General features: G+C 34.8%; 1 protein-coding gene across 3 annotated transcripts in view; it reads left to right on the forward strand.

The window, feature by feature from the left end:
* CTNND2 (catenin delta 2) overlaps nucleotides 1-18,590 on the forward strand; it is a 701,753-nt gene that overhangs the window by 153,564 nt on the left and 529,599 nt on the right. The window lies entirely within an intron of this gene.

The following is an 18,590-nucleotide window of genomic DNA, read 5'->3' on the forward strand; positions in this document are numbered from 1 at the left end:
CAGTAGGTTTTGCATTTCTGCTAGTTGATTTCAGCCCTAATGAAATTGTGTTCTGCAGCACAAGAATTCATATGCAGTTATCATGTTTGTATCTCTTTTTTTTTTCTTTAGTGTCATGTATTTTATTGCAGGAAGGACTTGTATAGAGCATAAATAGCTTAGTTTTCTCTATTAGCACTTTATTCCCAGCACAGAAAAATTCTTTCCTATTGCTAGGACCTATGGATACTGTCATGAAATTTTTGAATTAGAATAACTTAATCTTCACTATCCTTGACACTTTCATAATAAGTTAGCACAATCTCCAGAAGCATGTTTGTAAACAGTATTTTTTTATCTGTGTGCTTGTGTAATGGAACAACATAAATAATACAAGCTCGGCTCTCTCTCAGTGGCTTGACAGACAGTATCTGGGAATGCTAGTATTGAGTTTGTTAATATGTTGAGGAAGACCTGAGGTGGCTTCATGTGATCAGAACCCCTCAAGGTTTTGAGCACTTGTAGGCTCAAAACAAAAGAAATAAATTACTTCTAGATCCCAGCGTGTGTTGAATGGCTTACAGAGGCTTGGTGCTGTACATGTCTCTTGACCTCTTATCTTTCCACAATTCTCTAGGCGCAAGACTTTGTCTTGTTATGTTGCTATCTTCTGGGAGTCAATTCCTTGGACTTTATTTTCTCTATGCTCCAAAGTTGCCTTTGACAGACCAAGCTGTGTTCAGTCTTCTGAGCTATAAGAGGTACTAAATGTATCCAGCTACAGGGATGCTAGAAAACAAAATTGTACAAAAAGAAATTACACAAAAAGAGATCATAAAGCACATCAATTTGTGTGGATATGGTAGATATGAAATCATCTTACTTCTTGGGTAGGAAAGAGTTACTCAGTTCTTCATCTGACCTCCCTGTCATACTCTTGCTGTACTTAAGCATCTGGGAAGTCCTTGCTCATGTGCTTTTTTACCACAGAAGATGTGGAGAATAGGCACTGATATAGCTGTATTCATATGAATAGTTAGAAGTTAAATTTTCAAGCAATTTCTCTGTAAATATTATAGTGAAAGGGGAATAATCCTGCAGATCCTTGAGCATTACTGTGCTCACCTGAACATCATAATACAGATGGTGAACTTGTATGAATATTTTGCCAGTCAGAGGACTTAGAGATTTGAGTAGAATACCGATTTTAATTTTGAAGAGAAGGCTTGGAAGACTGAGATTCAAATGATGTCTAAATTAATTCTTGAAAATAAATCCTTTCATGGAAGTACAAAAGCATATACATTTAGCATATACATTTCGAAATGTAAATGATGTAATATCCAAATCTTATGACTTTTTACATCAGCTTTCTTTTTTTTTTTTTTTTTTTTTTTTTACTGTTGAAACTTACTTTCCTGCTTTAAAAGGTCACATAGATATGGATATATGTGCATAATTTTACACACATTTTAAATACAGCAAATAACCTGTATGTGAATATTTTATACTAACAACTTGTATTATCTACCTTAAAGTATGTAACATGTTGTTTGGCTTTATAAAGGGTTTTGTCTGGTTTTCCATAAATTTCAAACTTGAAATGGGTTTCAAATTTAAGACATCTGTATATGAGATATGTATTTGTACAAGAATTTGGAAATTTTCTTTATATTTTAAAATACTAAAAAGCCAATAGAACGTTGAAAGTCTAGTATGGTGCTGAAAAAGTCTAAATCAAGAAATTAAGTTAATGCCTCATTAGAGTTTTAAGAAGGAACACTTGTCAGTTCTCTCGCTAAAAAACATGTTTTCTTTTGTGTCTTTCATGGTATTTTGTTTGGTTGGTTGGCTGGTTGGTGGTGGTGGTTTTTTTAATTGGGGTTTTTTTAATGACTAGAAAGAAATACCTTCAACTGAAGAGAAATATCTGAAAGCAAATGATTAGTTAATTATCCAGATTAAGGACTACTTTAGGAGATTATTAATAAAAATAACTGTATCAGTAGAAAGTTGGATAATGTACAGTTGAGGACTTGGAGACCGGTGTGATGTGTAGATGTGGCTAATGTTTTGAGGATTACTTCTTAACTGAGTTAACAAGGTTAGTTTTCCTGTCTTATTATATAGTAAAATAGAATTACACTCTGCACATTCTTGTTGTCTCTATTGCAAGGTCCCCAAAAGAGAATTGTCCAAAAACATATTTGTTTGTTGTTTTGGGGTTTTTTTCTGAAAAAAAGTACAGTTATTTTCCAAACATGCTGAGGTTGAAACCTTTCACACTTTTTGAAATATTCCACCGTTCTTCCTTTCCCCCTTCTTCCTGTCTCTTGACTTCCAAGGTAAGATCTTGTTCCTGACTAATCATTATTTTCCAACAATGAAATATTTCAGCAGAATGTTTTAAAGATAATCTAATGAAAAATACAGCTAATATTTTAATATTACCTAGTTGGTGTGCAAAGCAATTCTGGTCCACTTGCACAAGCCAATTCGAATGTGACAATCAGTGAGTATTACAAATATTACCAACCTACTGATACAATTTAGTTTACATTTGTTGATTTAACACGGGAAGGAAACTATTTTTAATGATCTTACTCATTAAATGCACAACATCTCATGCATTTATTGAAAACAGCAAGGCTATTTTATTCCTGCTGGTATAGTAGTGTTGTGAAAGACTGAACAAATTCCATTTTGTTCTCAATCATCTACTGTCTGATTTTTTTTATGAGCTCTGAATGTTTGCATTCTGTCTTCATTTCCTCTTTTGCAAGCTCATTGAATTTTATTAGTTATCACTGCAAGCTAAATGAAATACAAGTAGTTGCACAGCTGCAGTGATATGACTCTGGACTGCCTCATCATCCTTACTTGCAGTGATACGAAGACAGGAAAAAATGAGCTTGATTATAGATCTCAGGAATTTTGCCAGAACCAATATACAAGTGATTCTCTCAAAATGGAATAATTTTGCTCTTGGAATCTTAAAAAAATAATAAAAATCAACAAAACCTGGGGGAAAAAGAAAAAGGAAAAAAACTTCAAAAACCACAACAAAAAACCAAATAAAGCAAGAAAAGATGGTCTCTTTAATTCTCAGATGCTTAGCATTCTTTGTCTTCTTAAGTCAGTGAGAAGTGTGGGCTCCCACTGTCTTGTAAAACTGGACGAATATACAAAAATTTTGTTCATATTGAGGTAAACTTACTGTAACAGAAGTATATCCTGATATACTCTCTAGTTCAGTTTGTGTAATTGTGGCAGAAACAGCTGTGCCTGAATATTGATCTTGGCTATCACATTAAAACCATTTATTTTGTGTACATAGAAGTATGTATTTCAAGCTTCCAGAATGAGCACTTTTGTACTCTGCAGTTAGGTAATTTCACATTCACAGTATTACAGCAGGCATAAAGACTGGATTGAGGGAACATCTCTCTAGTGGGGTTGTATGTGTTGAACTGCTGCTTGTAATTTATATTTAGTGGAGTGTGTTTGTTTGTTAAATACTGCTTTCTGTTGTTCCTACTCCATAGGTTCACAAAAACTATCCCTTGAAGATTTCAAGCTGATTTGCCCTGAGATTTTTCCCAGTGGTGCAGGTTGGTCTAAGAGGCTCAGATCAAGGCAGTGCCATGAACAAGGAGAAGCAATCTGTCTCCTGAGACTGGAGTTAAGGAGGTCTTGTCAGAACTCCAGAGACAGTGTGTGCTTTCACACGTGCAGTGTGTCTGTCCTGACTTTGTACCAGCCATGTTACTTCAAGAGTCAGAAAGCCATTGTGCAGGTTAGGTTTTGCAAGGGGCTGATAGAAACATGAAATAGAAAGTGTACAAGGGGAAGTCGTGGGACTGGGTGTCATTAGTACAGTTACTTTCAGCTTATATAGCCAGGAAGGAGTTTATGGTCTATATAGACACAAAAGGATATAAGATGCTTTTAGATAAAGCCAGCCTCACTTGAACATAATGAAAAGCTGCTGAAGGGGTATGCTGTCAGAACTGTAAATCATACCATGCCTTCATTCCAAAAAAGGTTTAACATTTTATAATCAGCTTTTATCAGTCAGATAGTGCGGAGTCTTTAAACGATAGAATTACAAGTAGATTTTTAACATATATTTTGGATTTCTGCATTGGATTTTCCAGAATGCTATTAAGGATGAAATCTGACAGATTGTTCATGAATTTACTTGTAAAGAAAGAATCTATAATAGTTTTTTACTTGCTTTTTGATTTTAATTTCTATGGTAAGTACATTAATAACAAATTAATAATTTATTTCTTTAGTACTTTAAGAAACAAACAACTAGTTGAGCAGCTGTTTATTTTTCCCTCCTTGCACTTCTGTTAATAGCAGGTTTTGAAACTGACAAGGAGAACTGAAGGAACAAATCTGCTATCCAAATATTTTCAGTATTTTGTTATGGTTTTTTTTGGTTTTATGTGTATTTATACTTCCTCTGCTTAGTCCCAGTTTCAGTGAAACAAACAAATATAATAATAATAATAATAAAGAGGCATATTGCAATAACATCTAAATATTTTATCATTGCTCTGAGTAAAACATGAAAGTTCAAATTATATTTCTTGATCTGATTGCAGTTTTTATGTTCTTGCCTCTATACCCTTCAAGTTTTTATGTTCTTGCCTCTATACCCTTCAAGTGCCTGAGGTGCCTCTATACCCTTCAAGTAAACAGTTTTTAAAAATTCTTTCCTTTTATCTGTCTGATTTTTAAAAGGTGAAAGCTCTCAGTTTCTAAAATAAATCTTTGTTTGTTTTGTTAGAATAAGAAATTACTCCACTGTAGGAAAACAGTTATATTCCCTTGCTTGGAGAGTGGGGAAAAATTATTCATACATGAGTGTATAAATAAAAATTGAAATTTACACAGATTATGTGCTTTAGTCTCAAGAGGGGAAAAATAGTGTTGTGCTGTGCCTTTTTTTTATTATTTGGAATTTTATTTTTTGTTTGAAGTCTTTGAGTAAAGCATGGTTGGTGCTTCAAGTCCTGAGGGAATACATGCTACAGTGCTCAAACCCTGCTTGCTAAATCCATTACCTCTGGCTGTTGCTGACATACTCTAAGACAGTAAATGTTTTTACACTGAGAAGAAGCAAGACAGTGGCATGTGCTGGTGACTTGGTGTTGCAGTGAGGCTTGCACTTCCTGCTTTTCCAACATAGCCTATGGCACTGTCTCTTCTTTGGCCAGCCTGTAAGGAATAACCCTTATATATCTGGAGAGATTAATACACTGCTGGCTGTCTCCAGGATAAGGAGCATTGAAATGTTTTGACTTGAACTTGTTAGTACTAGTAAGTTTTAAAATATGCCTAAGGAATCAGCCTGGTGTGGTTCATTGTTCACAGGGAGCAGTTTTTTGCATATGTTGAAACAAGTATATTTTCCATCATGGTTCAGATATGGAAACATTCAATTTAATCTTTTGTTGCAAGAAATACTTTTGTATCTCTCTTTGTTACATCAAGCAGAATGCTGTGGAGACAATGTGAAGACTGTGTTTGAACTTTGAACTTCAAAGTACTTTAAAACTATTTCAAAAAGGACCATGTTTTCAATGGCACTGATAAATTACTATTATACTTTGTAGTGAGAGAAACTTCTGCTTCTGACTCCTACAAGGCTAATCATTGCAGGAAAGGGAAGCAGGATGGGCTTTTGCCTTGTGTCCCTGTGGTGGTACCTGCAGAAATAAGACTGTAAAGTTTTCTTTTTCTGTATCATGCTGGAGAGCATCAGCTTCCCCAGACACAATTTTCAGTACCAAGCATATGACTATTCTTAGACAGGCCAGGAAACGTTCTTTTATTTTATTTTGGTTTGCCTTTGTTTAATCTTTCAGATTTTGAACATAGGAATTCACTTATTTGTGCTTTCACATAAATATAGACTTTTTTTCTTGGATGAAATATTAGATTTTCTTGCTGAATACCAGAGAGCAAAGAAAGCAGAAGTTTCAGGAAATATGACAACAAATGACTGAAGGCTTCCTTTATTACCTACCTTTTGTAGCAGGTAGGGACAAAATATGAGGAAAATTTGCTGCATCCCTTCAGGAACATTAACAGTAGGATTTCTTATTATTCTTGAGACTTTTTCAGTGAGAATTCTGAATTTCAGGGGAAATAACTCTTCTTTACAGGATCTTAAGCTAAGAAATAGCCTGTAAAGTTGTCTGAATTTAGCTACTGTTTCTCAAGCACTGGAAGTCCTAGAATAACTGTCTCCATTTATGATGATTGACATACCAAATAAGAAGGTACTGTACAGTCAATCTGTTAATGTGTGTGTTTATTAAAATTAATTCTTTGAAGTAGAAAAGTGTTGTTGAGCTGTAACCACTTTTGGGATCATTTGAGAGTCACAATACTAATAGATTGTACAAATGTAAGCACACAGAAAAGATTCATTTCTGTACATTAAATACAAAGTATAAAATTAACCTTTATCTCAGTTCAAAGTATGAGGAGTAAATGATAAAACATTACTAAATCTTTTTCAGAAATAACACTTATTTTTTCATAGTTTTTTAATAAAATATTTAAGCTCATAATGAGAAGTAATTCTTAGTTTCATTTCAAACAAGTCTACCCAAACCCTTAGCTCAGTTCAAGTATTTTTATGGATACTGAATATTTTTTGAATTACAATCATTTCAATGGAAAAATAATGTAAGGCAAAATTACTGTGATTGCCTGTCAAAGTTTCTCAGAATGTTGAGGACCAAAAAATAAAACATGCACTGAAGTCACTGATATTTTGTTTTCAAGTCTCTCCATTACTTTTTGGTGTTTTTTATAAACATGGTTGTTAGTGTAGTGGGTGGAAGAATACTCTTTCCAGCCCCACTCTCCATATTGTTATCACTGATCTAAATATTTGTATCAGGAGAACACTGGCAATTACACCATTGCTTTAAAAACACAGTAAATAATTCTTCAGATGCCAGGGAGTCAAAGTGATATTGCATTCTTGTAAATTCTTGAAGTGCAGAATCCGTGATGGAGAATCTTGGACCTAGAAGCAAGTGAGCAATGGTGTGTACTTGAAATATCATTCTGGCTTCTGGGAAGGATAAGAATGACACTGTATTACTCCATTCCTTCATTATAGAGTCTTTTGGGTCAAGTTGTATGTCTGTGTGTTGTTGTTTTGATTTTGGCTTTGGTTTTTGTTTTAATCTTTATATTGGCCTACCAAATTATTTTTTGAGTGTGTAAATAAAGAATCTAATATTGAATGGCGGGATATACTGAAACCATCTGTTTTGAGCATCGAGCAATCACTGGAAGTCAATAATTCATGTGCAAATATTTTGGTGACTCCCAATATTTTTTATAGTAGTAGTAGCAGTATGTAACAACAGGGCCCTGAAACTGTTTGGTGACCCAACCACGTGTATGGGTGGTGCTTGGTAGTAGTAGCAGGAAGTTGTAAGATTCTTACTGACTCAGGAGAGTGTTTAACTGGTACTTGATACTTCAGTTATTTTTGAACATATCCCCGCTCTAGACCCTAGTCCTGCACTAACTTACATTGAAAGCTGAGTGCATACTCACTTTCATCTGAACTTATATGTATGAAGATATATGTAAATCGAGGAGCCTTGATGATGCAGTAGAATAGCCCAGGATTTGATTTGGCATGTCATCACAGTTAGTAAGACTTACAGTGAGGTATAAAGACTTCCCTTGTTTAATGATTGCAAAAATAACAGATTGCAAAATTTCTGGATGAGAGAGGAGAAGCAAATTAGTGAGAATGGGGATGAAAAATGTAGCATTTCTTATTGTAAAAATATCGTAGTAAATTATTTTGGTGTGGGGTAAATGCACCTATTTGCATAGGATTGTCTCAAATTGCTTTCAGCAAGAGAATGAACAGTGTAATATTATGGTTTTGCCACAGTATTTCTGGTTAAAGGATAAGGAGTAAAGTGAAAACTGCTTCCAGCTGAAGTCTATGGTCATATTATAGATAAAAGTGATTATTGAAGAGTAATTTTCTTGAAATACAATGCAAATTATACAAGCAAGCTGATATTTTATTTTGATGAATGACTTAGTTTGCAATTTTTGTTTACCCAGTCACAGACAGCTCTGCAGGTAGCTGAGACTAAGAGGATGTGAAATTCTGTCACCTCATTCTTAATTAGTGCAATGGTGCCATGTGATCCCTCTAGAGTAAACACTGAGATTTCACAACAGTTTTTCACTTAATTCATTCCTGCCTGAAAATCCATATCACCTGTTATTTCAAATAAAATATATAAGTTAGATCTTCATTTTATAGTCCACGTAATATATGGGCAGGCTTCAAGTTTTTCACATGTTCTTATTCACTAGAACCTTTTTCAAATGACTGTATTAACTCAAGAAAATAGTAAGTACAAAAACCAGATCAGTATCTCCTGTCACTTCTGGTTGTTCCCTGTTACTGTAATCCATAAAAAAAGCCCAGCTCTTTACTCTGGCAGTGAAGAGTTATATATTTAACCTAGGTACATTATCTATGTTTTCTACTTTATAGCCTTTTTCAGTAAATATTTTGGAGCATGCAGTTTTCTGTAATACAGTCAGCTTCCTGTTACCTGTGATGCAATAGGAATACATGTGTCACAGTACCCTTGGAAATACAGCTGTCCCCCGGAACACTTGTAGGAAATCTTAAGCACACACACTCCTTGTGGCTGCCCAGGAGTAGGGTCATCCATATGCAAAATGGTATGTGTTAAACGAGACACAAAAATGGGCTGGCTAATTCTGAGGTAACTCCTACATTTGTGTGTAAAGCTGTATACACAAGTCATCTGTGAACCAGAAAAGTCTATTTGCTCACATAGGCTTTTCAACTTAAATGTTTCCCTGTACATGTACAGACATATACAGACAGACTCTTCTGGTAAATCTCTGGGAACATGAGCTTTGGGTTCACCATCCAAGCACCTAACTTGTTAATTAAGACTCAGCTTGGGTATAAGTCACCTTGTTGTCTCCTTTTCAGTGTTGGCCACACTGGAGTAGAGCTAATCTTTGTAGAGGGGTGCTAAAGTCTGCACCTTGTTCTTGGTTCTCATGGATCTCTACTAAGAGCTGCTTATCTTAGTGCTGTGAACCAACAGTCAAACCTGACATGGAAACCTGGGATTACTCAGTAAGGTGCTTCCTATCTTTGCAGTTTTAAAAATATAAACATGTCTATATCTCCATAAAGGATACAGCTGCAAATCTCACCTGTGTGTCTAGTTGTTCATGATGCATTACTGGAAATCAAGAAGATTTGCATTTCTGTTGCTTACAGCCACAAAGCCCAGACAGTGCTTAAACAGTTTTTGAACGTCTGGAAGACAGTGCTAGTAAGGAAATGCATTTTGAAATGCAGTTTTCATTACCTAACCCATAGGTTTTTAAATGCTTCTAACTTCAAGTGCTTTTCACGGTCTGAAATTATTCCAGGCTCTGTTTCAACTTGAGGTAATGAATTTTTAAGTTATTTATTTATTTATTTTTATTTTGGGGAAAAAAAAAAAAAAAAAAAAAAAGGGGGAAGGGAACACCAAAACTCCTTTAATTAAGAACATTCTTTTTTATCAACTACAGTACTAAAAAGCTTAAACTTGTTTCATAGGCTGTTTAAACCTTTGAACTCTAATCCTCTCATAGAGAAAATTGTTGCAATAACACTGGGCCTTTCCCTGTCAAACACTGCGCTTTTTAAGATATTAACTCTTTATCTAGTACATTGATTTGTAAGTAAAGGGAACATTGCTGAAATATTTTTTGTGGAAAGGAGTTGAACCTCAAATACCAGTACAAAACTGAACTGTGAATGGTAGCTCCATAACATTTAGAGTGTTTCATTAAAGATTTTTTCATTAAAAATTTTTTGTAAAAGAAGTTAGACTCAAATAGACTTGTAATGGATACAAGTTTAATTTTCTCATTTAGACTCAGTTTTCTAGGAAGAAGTGGTAGGAAGACAAAAGCTATGATTATTAGTAAAATTATATTCTTTGAATATTTACAAAGTTGTTCCTTCTAGACTGTTGACAGTTTGCTATGTAAAATTGTCACATAATTATATAGTATCTTACATATAAGAAGGTCTTCTGAATGAAATAAAATCATCTCAGCATTTATTTCTTAAGAGGTTTTAAAACACAACCCTTAGACTCTCACATTTTGATTTATATCTAGAAGAGTTGGGCTCTTTTGCTTACTGAGGTTTACTTCACTTTAAACAGTTTACTACACTTTAAATGTCAATACATTTTAGCTTTGTTTGCTAGGAGAATGATGTATGGATATACCTCTATTTGTGCTGGTCAGAATAAAGGAAAAACAAAACAAGCAAATGTACATGGAAGCTTTCTCTCAATTTTCTTTTTTTTTCAATTCAGACATAGGTGTTCTTCTCCTTAGAGATCATAAGCAGTGAGGTGAAAGTTTAATGAGGTCCTTAAATGAAATGCTAGATAAGTACAAATACTGTGGTGGTGGGATGGCATTGTGTGTATGATGGGAGGGATTGTGTAGGCTGAAAACAGTGTAAGCATAAACAGATTCTTTTCTTAATATACAGTAAGATGAGCATTTCTGTCATTATTTCAGTGCAGCTTTCCAGTGAAACTGTAAGTTTGGAAGCAGTCTCTGGAGGAGGGGAACAGTGCTGGCTATCAGACTTGTATCTTGAATGCTAGATTTCTGAGTATTCAAGTAATTGAATTTGGTTTGCAAAGACAATAGATAGCACTGACAGATTCAAGTATGGTCTAAACATGTATCCTGTAATTAATCTAAGCGTAATGCAAATACTTCATTCAGGAGGCCATGAGCACACAGGGCAGATGTGAGGATTGCAGCCAGTGGTTGTGGCACTGCTCTCACCATGACTTACAAGGATAACACACAATTGCAAAGGGCTTCTCCCCACTTTTCTGCACTGCTGTGGGAGTGGCTGAAGCTGGATTTTTTCAGCTTAACTACTTAATGAGACTGGTGAATGAAATCACAGTTTTCATTTCAGCCTTAACAGCTTAAGGCATCTGTGGGGAAAAGTAATTTTAAGCATCTAAATCTTAAGTTTAAGCTGATTAACTATGCTGCTCCACTTCCTAATCACTCATCCCTTTCAACATATAGGCCATCACTTTTACCTTCTTCCTTACCACAGCATTTTAAAGTCTATTTAGAAGCTGATACTACTCAAACGTTGCCGTTTTTCTCTTTTGTGCTTCTTTAGTCCTCTGTGTGTATTTCAAGCAGTGTTTCAGTGGACAACAAAAAGTAGTTTGCTATTTAGCTCAGCTTATATATTGAATTGTGCTCTCCTATTTAACCTGTCTTTAGCTGTTCATTCACAACCAAAATTTAGAATTTGTTCATCTCTCTGAACATTTCCTTCACTTCAGTAAATCTGCAGAGGATTATGATTATTGTATGGCAACAGAGTAAAGAAAGGCAACAGGAGACACTAAAGTCTTAGAGAGGAAAACAGGGAGTAGAGCTTAAATGCAAATCTGCAAATAGCTACATCCCACTGATTTGTAGGCCATATTTCTTTGTTGAATGCTCATTCCTTATAGTATCTGCATCATATTAGTGTCTAAAATACGTATCTAGTAATTAGAACATGATTAAGCCTTCAAGTAAAATAAAACAACTCAGCCTCCAAATCCAATAAACAAGTTAAAAACAAAACAAAACAAAAATACCAAAAAAACCCAAAAACAAATAAAATTGGTTTTTTTAAGTTGCTTTTCCTCTTTTCCCTCTTTCTGCCTCCCTCCTTCCCTTCTTTCACCATTCCCTTCCCAAATTTGGATCACTGACACAACCCTTTTAAATTTTAGTAAGCATGAAATTTTTAGAAGGCTTGTAAATCCTCCTTAAATGTAATCTTTATTCTACTAAAGACAAAGGCACAAAGAGTTCTCAGATGGATAAGAGTGTATTATCAAATATCTAGAAAATAAAAAGGCTTGTTTAGCTCTGTGGTTGTACATCACCTGTCCCTGTGGTGGGGACACCTGTCTCAAGTACCAGTCATGCCTGTTTTCCATGTTTCATCCCATTCTCCAACCAGTGCCCCTCAGTAGGCATCTCATGCTCTGCTCAGTGGAGCAAGGTTGGATATCAGAAATTATTACATCCACAGTGCAGCAGGGCTGTGTTCCATCAAATATGGAAGGATAAGGCGAGGAGCTCACCTTTCCAGTACACTAACAAGGAACCTATGGTTTTGGAAGATAAGGGTGTCAGATCCAAGTCCCTTGAAACAAAAATGAAAAGGCTTTGAATACAGATAGCTCTGAGACAGTCCTTTCCCCCACCCTCTGATGAACACAAAGACAAGAATTGTATCCACCCTGTACCCTTCCAAATAATTTGCAATCTGCTGTCCAGCTGTCCTTCTGCATCAGAACATCAGACAGCTCTCATCAAGCTTGGATGAAGTTAATCATGTCCAACCTGTTGGTTAGGATCTCTCAGGTAATCATTGACTGGATCTTCCTTCATGCCTAGTAATTCCTCTCCTTTCCTAACTTTTCGTATGGAAATAGAGAGCTGGGAGACCTTGTTGTGTATCTTCAGAAGGAGGCAGAGAAGGCATAATTTATCTCAATGTGTATCTATGTCTGCTTTCATTAAATCATCCACCCTATTCAACCATAGTCTCATGTTTTCCTTGTTTAACTTTTGCCAGTAATTTAATGGTCTCTTTGTTGTATTAAATTTCTCTTGCAAATCTTATCTCTAGTTCAGCTTTGGCCTTTCCTAATACCATCCCCCTGCATGCCCAGGCAATGTTTTCAAACTCCTTCTTTATAGCTTTGTCTCTGCTTCCATCTCCTGATGGAGGAAGGAGTTTTATTCCATATATATGTAGTTTTAGTTGTGTGAATGCTCACTGCCTGTGTGTGAAAACTGGGAAACTGCATATAAATAGAAGCAGTTGCAGCTTGCACTGTAAGATGTACATAGGAGACTTCTACGTGGGCTTTCATCAGTTTGTACATAACAGTTACTTGGTGAAAAAACATTATTAAATGCTTCTGTAGGAATGATGTGATATACACAATGTGAAATCTTTGCTTTCTGTTACTGTTGATCCTCAGCATCAATGGAGTGACTGTAATTTAGTCCAGTTTATTTATAGATGCAGTACAAAGAATTTGCATTTGACTAGTGCTTTTTGCAGTAACAAAAATATTCAGAATCATAGTTCTATTCTTTTTGGAACTCCCTACTGATAACTGTCTTGGAGAAAAATATATCTTTCTCTGGATTCTGTTTTCAAAACTTCTGTATGTGTGTTTTGCATTAATGGGCAGGGAAGTTGAGGACTTGAGCTCAAATGTATTTTTTTAAATATGATTTCTCCAGTTAATGCTTTAGGTATTGACATTTATTTGGAAATTTTACATAAAATAAAGAGATTTCAGAAGGAGAGATAAATTAGAAAGCCTGTATGGAAAATACGATATTTTTAACCATTTTTAACTAAGCTTCAAGTCTTTTATATGTTGTATGATCTCTGAATCTTAAATATAGACTATACTAAAAAAGAAAAAGGACCACTGAAAACTCAGTGCATCTGTAGTTGTTTTGTGTAGTTACTTATCTAATATGTCTCTGCCTACCATTGTAGTAACACATTTATTTGAAGGAATCAAATTATTGTCCCAAATATTTATTATAATAATCTAAGCAATGTTCAATTACTATTGTGTGATATTCAATATGAGTACAGTTATAATCTACATGATGATCAAATGTTTTCTTTTGACAGTGTCTTATTACTACCCACTCACAACAGAGACAGTATATTGTTTATATGTTATGAAATATAGAGGACAATAAGCATTACTGAATATTCCAGAATTCGTAGCTTAAGGGGAGTTATGTAGTAATGTAGTAATTTAGAAGAGTTATTCATGAGTTATATGAATCAGATCAAGCCCATTACATACAAGGTACAAATCTTACTTAGATACATGAAGTTTCAGCTACTTATGTTTTTTCCAAAATTAGGTCAGCCATATTGTGATATGGAAATATACACCTAGGGCACTCATGTAACTTTAACAGCCCTATCACCAATGCCCACACAGCCTTAAGTGCTTTATCACAGCTGCTTTCCAAAGGCACTCTTCAATTTCACTGAAATCTTCAGGGCAGAATGTATTTGAACACAGAAATAATTCTATTTTTGCATAGCAAAGCTTATGTCAGAAGTTGCTTGTTCCATAACTGAAAATATTTTAGTAAGTCATCAACATCCATATTGTTTAAAAGGTATCCTGCTTTTATGCTTTTAAATACAGGTTTGGAAGCCTGATTGTGCTTTTAATCTGCCGCTATCAGAGCTAGGTGTTGCACAGTTTGAGACATGACCAGAGCACTGCAGTAATGGAATAGACATTTTAAAAGAAAGGGCAAAGAGCTTGTTGGGATGTGCTCTCAAATGCCACATAGGTGTTAATTTGAGGATGACCTGAAGAGTGGCAGCATGGCACCAAATGGTTCCAGAATCCTGAGCATCCCTGCTGATAGCATTGAGCATTGAGCCTTGTCTGCTGAGCAGACAAGTGGATGTCACTGCCTATTTCTACAAATATTAATTGCAGGAGTGGGCATAAAAGCAAGGAAGTGTGTAGGCAGATCTTTGCTATTCCCTTTGGATTTACTTGCTGTAATTTTAGAGCTGCAATGAATATGCCAATATTCTTGAAGTGTGAGTATCTGTACATGTCAGCTGTAGAATACCTTAAATCCAGTTGATGATTGATTCATCTGAACTCTGTCATATCATGGAGAAACAAGACCATTTCTGTACTGTCCAACTCTGTACCATTAAAAAGCCTGAGGAAATAATTCTTATCTTTGAAATAAAAAAGAAGCCAAATTTATTGTCCTGATGTTTTTAAAAATTATTCATTACTATTTTTAATTGTAATATTGTGAGAATGTAGAGCTCAGGTCTGGCCTCACAAGATTCCCTTTTAAATTCCCAATATATGAAGTATAGTGTTGGCTTGTAAATTGATCATTTCTCTCTTAGCACACCCAAATTCATATTATATATATGTTTTTACTATTTCTGCTGAAAGCTGCTGTCTAGTCTACACACAGGTGAAGCTTGCATGAGGGGTGAGGAAACACAACCATTATCCATAATAGTCAGAAGTGACCTGGATATTCAAAGTAATGTAATTAAATTAATAAGAGCAAAATGAAATATTCATGTAAATGAAAACATACGGTTTTGCAAAAACTGAAGGAAAACAAGAGATTTCAAAACTTGGTTTCTAAAGCCTTGAACCTCTCTGTAAACATTTTAATATTTGCACCAAGAAAGGTGTATATTGTTTTTGCTTAATGAATGTGCTTAAGTTATTGTTGTTAGTGGATACAGCAAGTGTTCCACATTTTAGAAACAACAATGTACTTGGTGAATGAATAAAGAGCTACAAGCCTAAATTCAGACATCAAGCTCTGAAAATTCTGGATGAAGATAATATTGATTCTTTTCATATCTTATGGTCTTTGTGTATCTAGAGGCATGTTCTGATAAAATATACTCTTCAAATCCCATGCTGACCCCTGCTCCTTTCAGATTCAGCAGACAAACAAATGTCTCTTGTAGGGGTATTTCCTGGCTTTGCTTCCAGTTTCTGAATCCCGGCCCTGTCACTGAGCCTTCTGATAGGGGAAATCAGCTGATACTGAAAAAGGATACATCTGTATTTTATATACTGATTTTGTAGTTAACTTACTAAAGGATGGTAAAAACCAAAGGAAAAAAATAAGAAAAAAGAAGACATACCTATGCAATTTGTTATTGCATACAACATACAGGTTCCTGTTTCCAGCAGACATTTTTGAAAGTATTCACAGGGGAATTAGGTTTGTTATTAAGAAGATGTAACATAAAATTTTGTATAGAAGGTTTTAATTTCATGCCTTGATCCATGTAATTTAAATCTGACAAAGAGCATTCTCTTTACCCATCTGTGAAAGATGGAGTGCAGTCATTCTGGAGGGTACTAAGCAAATACTTCTGCAGTATTATTGTGGATAGCAGCTTGGGCTTGGATCTCAGCAAGTATGTTTCAACCCTCTGTGAGAGAAAAGAGGATATGAAATATGTGCCCCAGAGTGGCATTGAGTAATTGTTTGGAGTAAAATGGGATTAAAGAGTAAATCCTACCTCTATAGCACTGACTGACAGATTTCATAGTGTGAGGAAACAAGATAAGAGGAAGTGTTAATCTGGTGTATTGTGTTTTCTCCTCAGTGGTCATGATTTTTGATTTTTTATTTTAATATGGCATCATTTAACTCCTTCCACTAAAAAGTATTTTTTTTTGTGGCCAAAAAGGGAGACCAGTGTTCTCAGATGGAGAGTGTAAGTGGCCTTTGTTTCTGTGTTGCACCTAAAACATATTATCTTTAAAGACTGAGACATCAGTTCCTCAGGATGCTGAGAGGCAGAATGCTTATTCTGTTCCTTTGTTTGAATGTGATAAATTTCCTTCACATACAGAGTTTCAAACTGAAGTTATTTGAGGTAAACAGTAGATTTAATGTATGTGCAGCTATAATAATTTGTCCGGTGATGATGACACTAGATGTTTCTGTAGGGGATACTTTTAAGAGAGTTGTCTTACCTGTCTTTGTGTTAAAAATTTAAAATAGTTTCATATTATCTGGTTTGTGGTAGTTTTTGTATTCATCTTGGCAGTAAAGAAAACATGAGAGCTATTTAGGATTTTTTGTTTATGAAAGACGTGTTTAACTGAACCAGGAAATTAAATCATGTATCTATATTGTCATCTTTGTATTTTGGTTAGGCATGTAATCTTCTTTCTTTGTTAATGAATTTGTTTAGAAGCCTCACTGAACACCTACTCAATATTATTTAGATTTTATTTTATGAACTAGCAGTAGTAATGTTGTGCTTAAGACCACATTGGAGTTGATAGTACATCAAATTTTGGCATCACGATATCGAGCTATATAAAGTTTATTGTAGCTGAACTGTGTTTTGTTTTGTTACCTAAGAATGATTTTTAAACTATTTGTACATCTTAGGTTAATCAGAAATTATTTTGGTCAGTTCTCCCTAGATAAATTAATAGCCTTAGTATTTTTCTAAAGATTCAGAATTTCTGCCAGTAAGCTGTAATACAATTTGTTTTGAAGCTTGTTTGAAAAAGTAATTTCCATTGCTTTATTCACTTATCTTAGAAATGGTTTCTCAGTGTCCTAGGTTTGAAAAGATGCAACTCTTTCAAGTTTGAAAATTTGCATAGGAGTGTCTTCCTTAATTTTTCTGGTTTTATCTGTTGTGGATTTTAGTTGCTGTCACTGTTTGCCTGTAACAATGTAATCATGGTAAATACTATTTTCATGTGAGGCTTTCTAATTTAAGGAAGAATTTCAGACACGTCAACTTTCTGGATTCTTAAGCTGATTCAGAAAACACCTCAATAATTTCAGAAAATTCTTCCCTCTTTATTTTGATAGCTTTTGATTATTACGATTATGACGTATTTATATTTAAGTATAAGATAATACACTTTTCTAAATAATGACTGGGAATTTGAGGCCAAAGAGCATGGCATGACAGGTGTGAGGCAGACAGGTTTATCACATGGGCTACAGTGCCTTTAACTTACAGTGCCTTTGCCTTTTGTTAGCACTGTTTGGTATGGCAGATGCTCTTGCATCATGTGGTAGAGTTCCATCTCTTTGCAAATATCCCATCCTATAAACTGAAACTGCATCTTTCCTTGTGGGGTGCTCATTGGGAATGAAGATATGTTTTTTCAGTTCCTTGAATATATCTGTTTGAATCCCATATAACAGAGTTTATTAGCTGTCAGTGGCTTATATTTAATCTTCTTCTACTCAAGATTGTTATAAAGAAGAACTCCACATCTGAAGTAGCAAGAGGCCAACCTTCACTCTGTAAACTATGCACATTACAAAATATTTCAATAATCTGGTGAAGTTTTTCTTTCAGCTTTTGGTGTATGTGGGCATCCTAAGAGTTAGTGTAAGGTCTGAATTTTCTGTTAAATAATATAGTAAAAGTCAGTGGAAAGAAAGAATGGTTTTGTATCAAAAGCTTTCTGAATGTTCTTTGTTACAGGTCCCCTTTAAGAGGTGTGCACACTAGAAGCAAATATTTCGGCAAATGTAGTAGAGTGACAGAGTTGTTATAATAATTTACATGCTGGAATATAAGTTATGTTTACTTCTGCCACTACACAATTCAAGTATGTGTCCAGAATAGTTAAACATTAAAGAGCTCAAAGTTAGGGGAGAATGTAACAAGATTAGGTTGGTTACTTACCAGCCAGAAGAATAAATAAAAGAGAATCTAATTATCACTTATTATCAATTGAACTGTGTCCTTGTCAAATCAGCTGTGAATTAAAAAGGCCAGTATCCTAAGGCACAGCATAATAAATAAAATAGACTTGGAAACTTGTTTTAAGAAGGAAATACGATTTTCTTTCTACTTGAATAACTAAAAAGGCATGATGTACATCCCTGTACTTTGT

Source organism: Parus major, chromosome 2 (assembly GCF_001522545.3).
Source record: "Parus major isolate Abel chromosome 2, Parus_major1.1, whole genome shotgun sequence".
Classification (NCBI taxonomy): Eukaryota; Metazoa; Chordata; class Aves; order Passeriformes; family Paridae; genus Parus; species Parus major.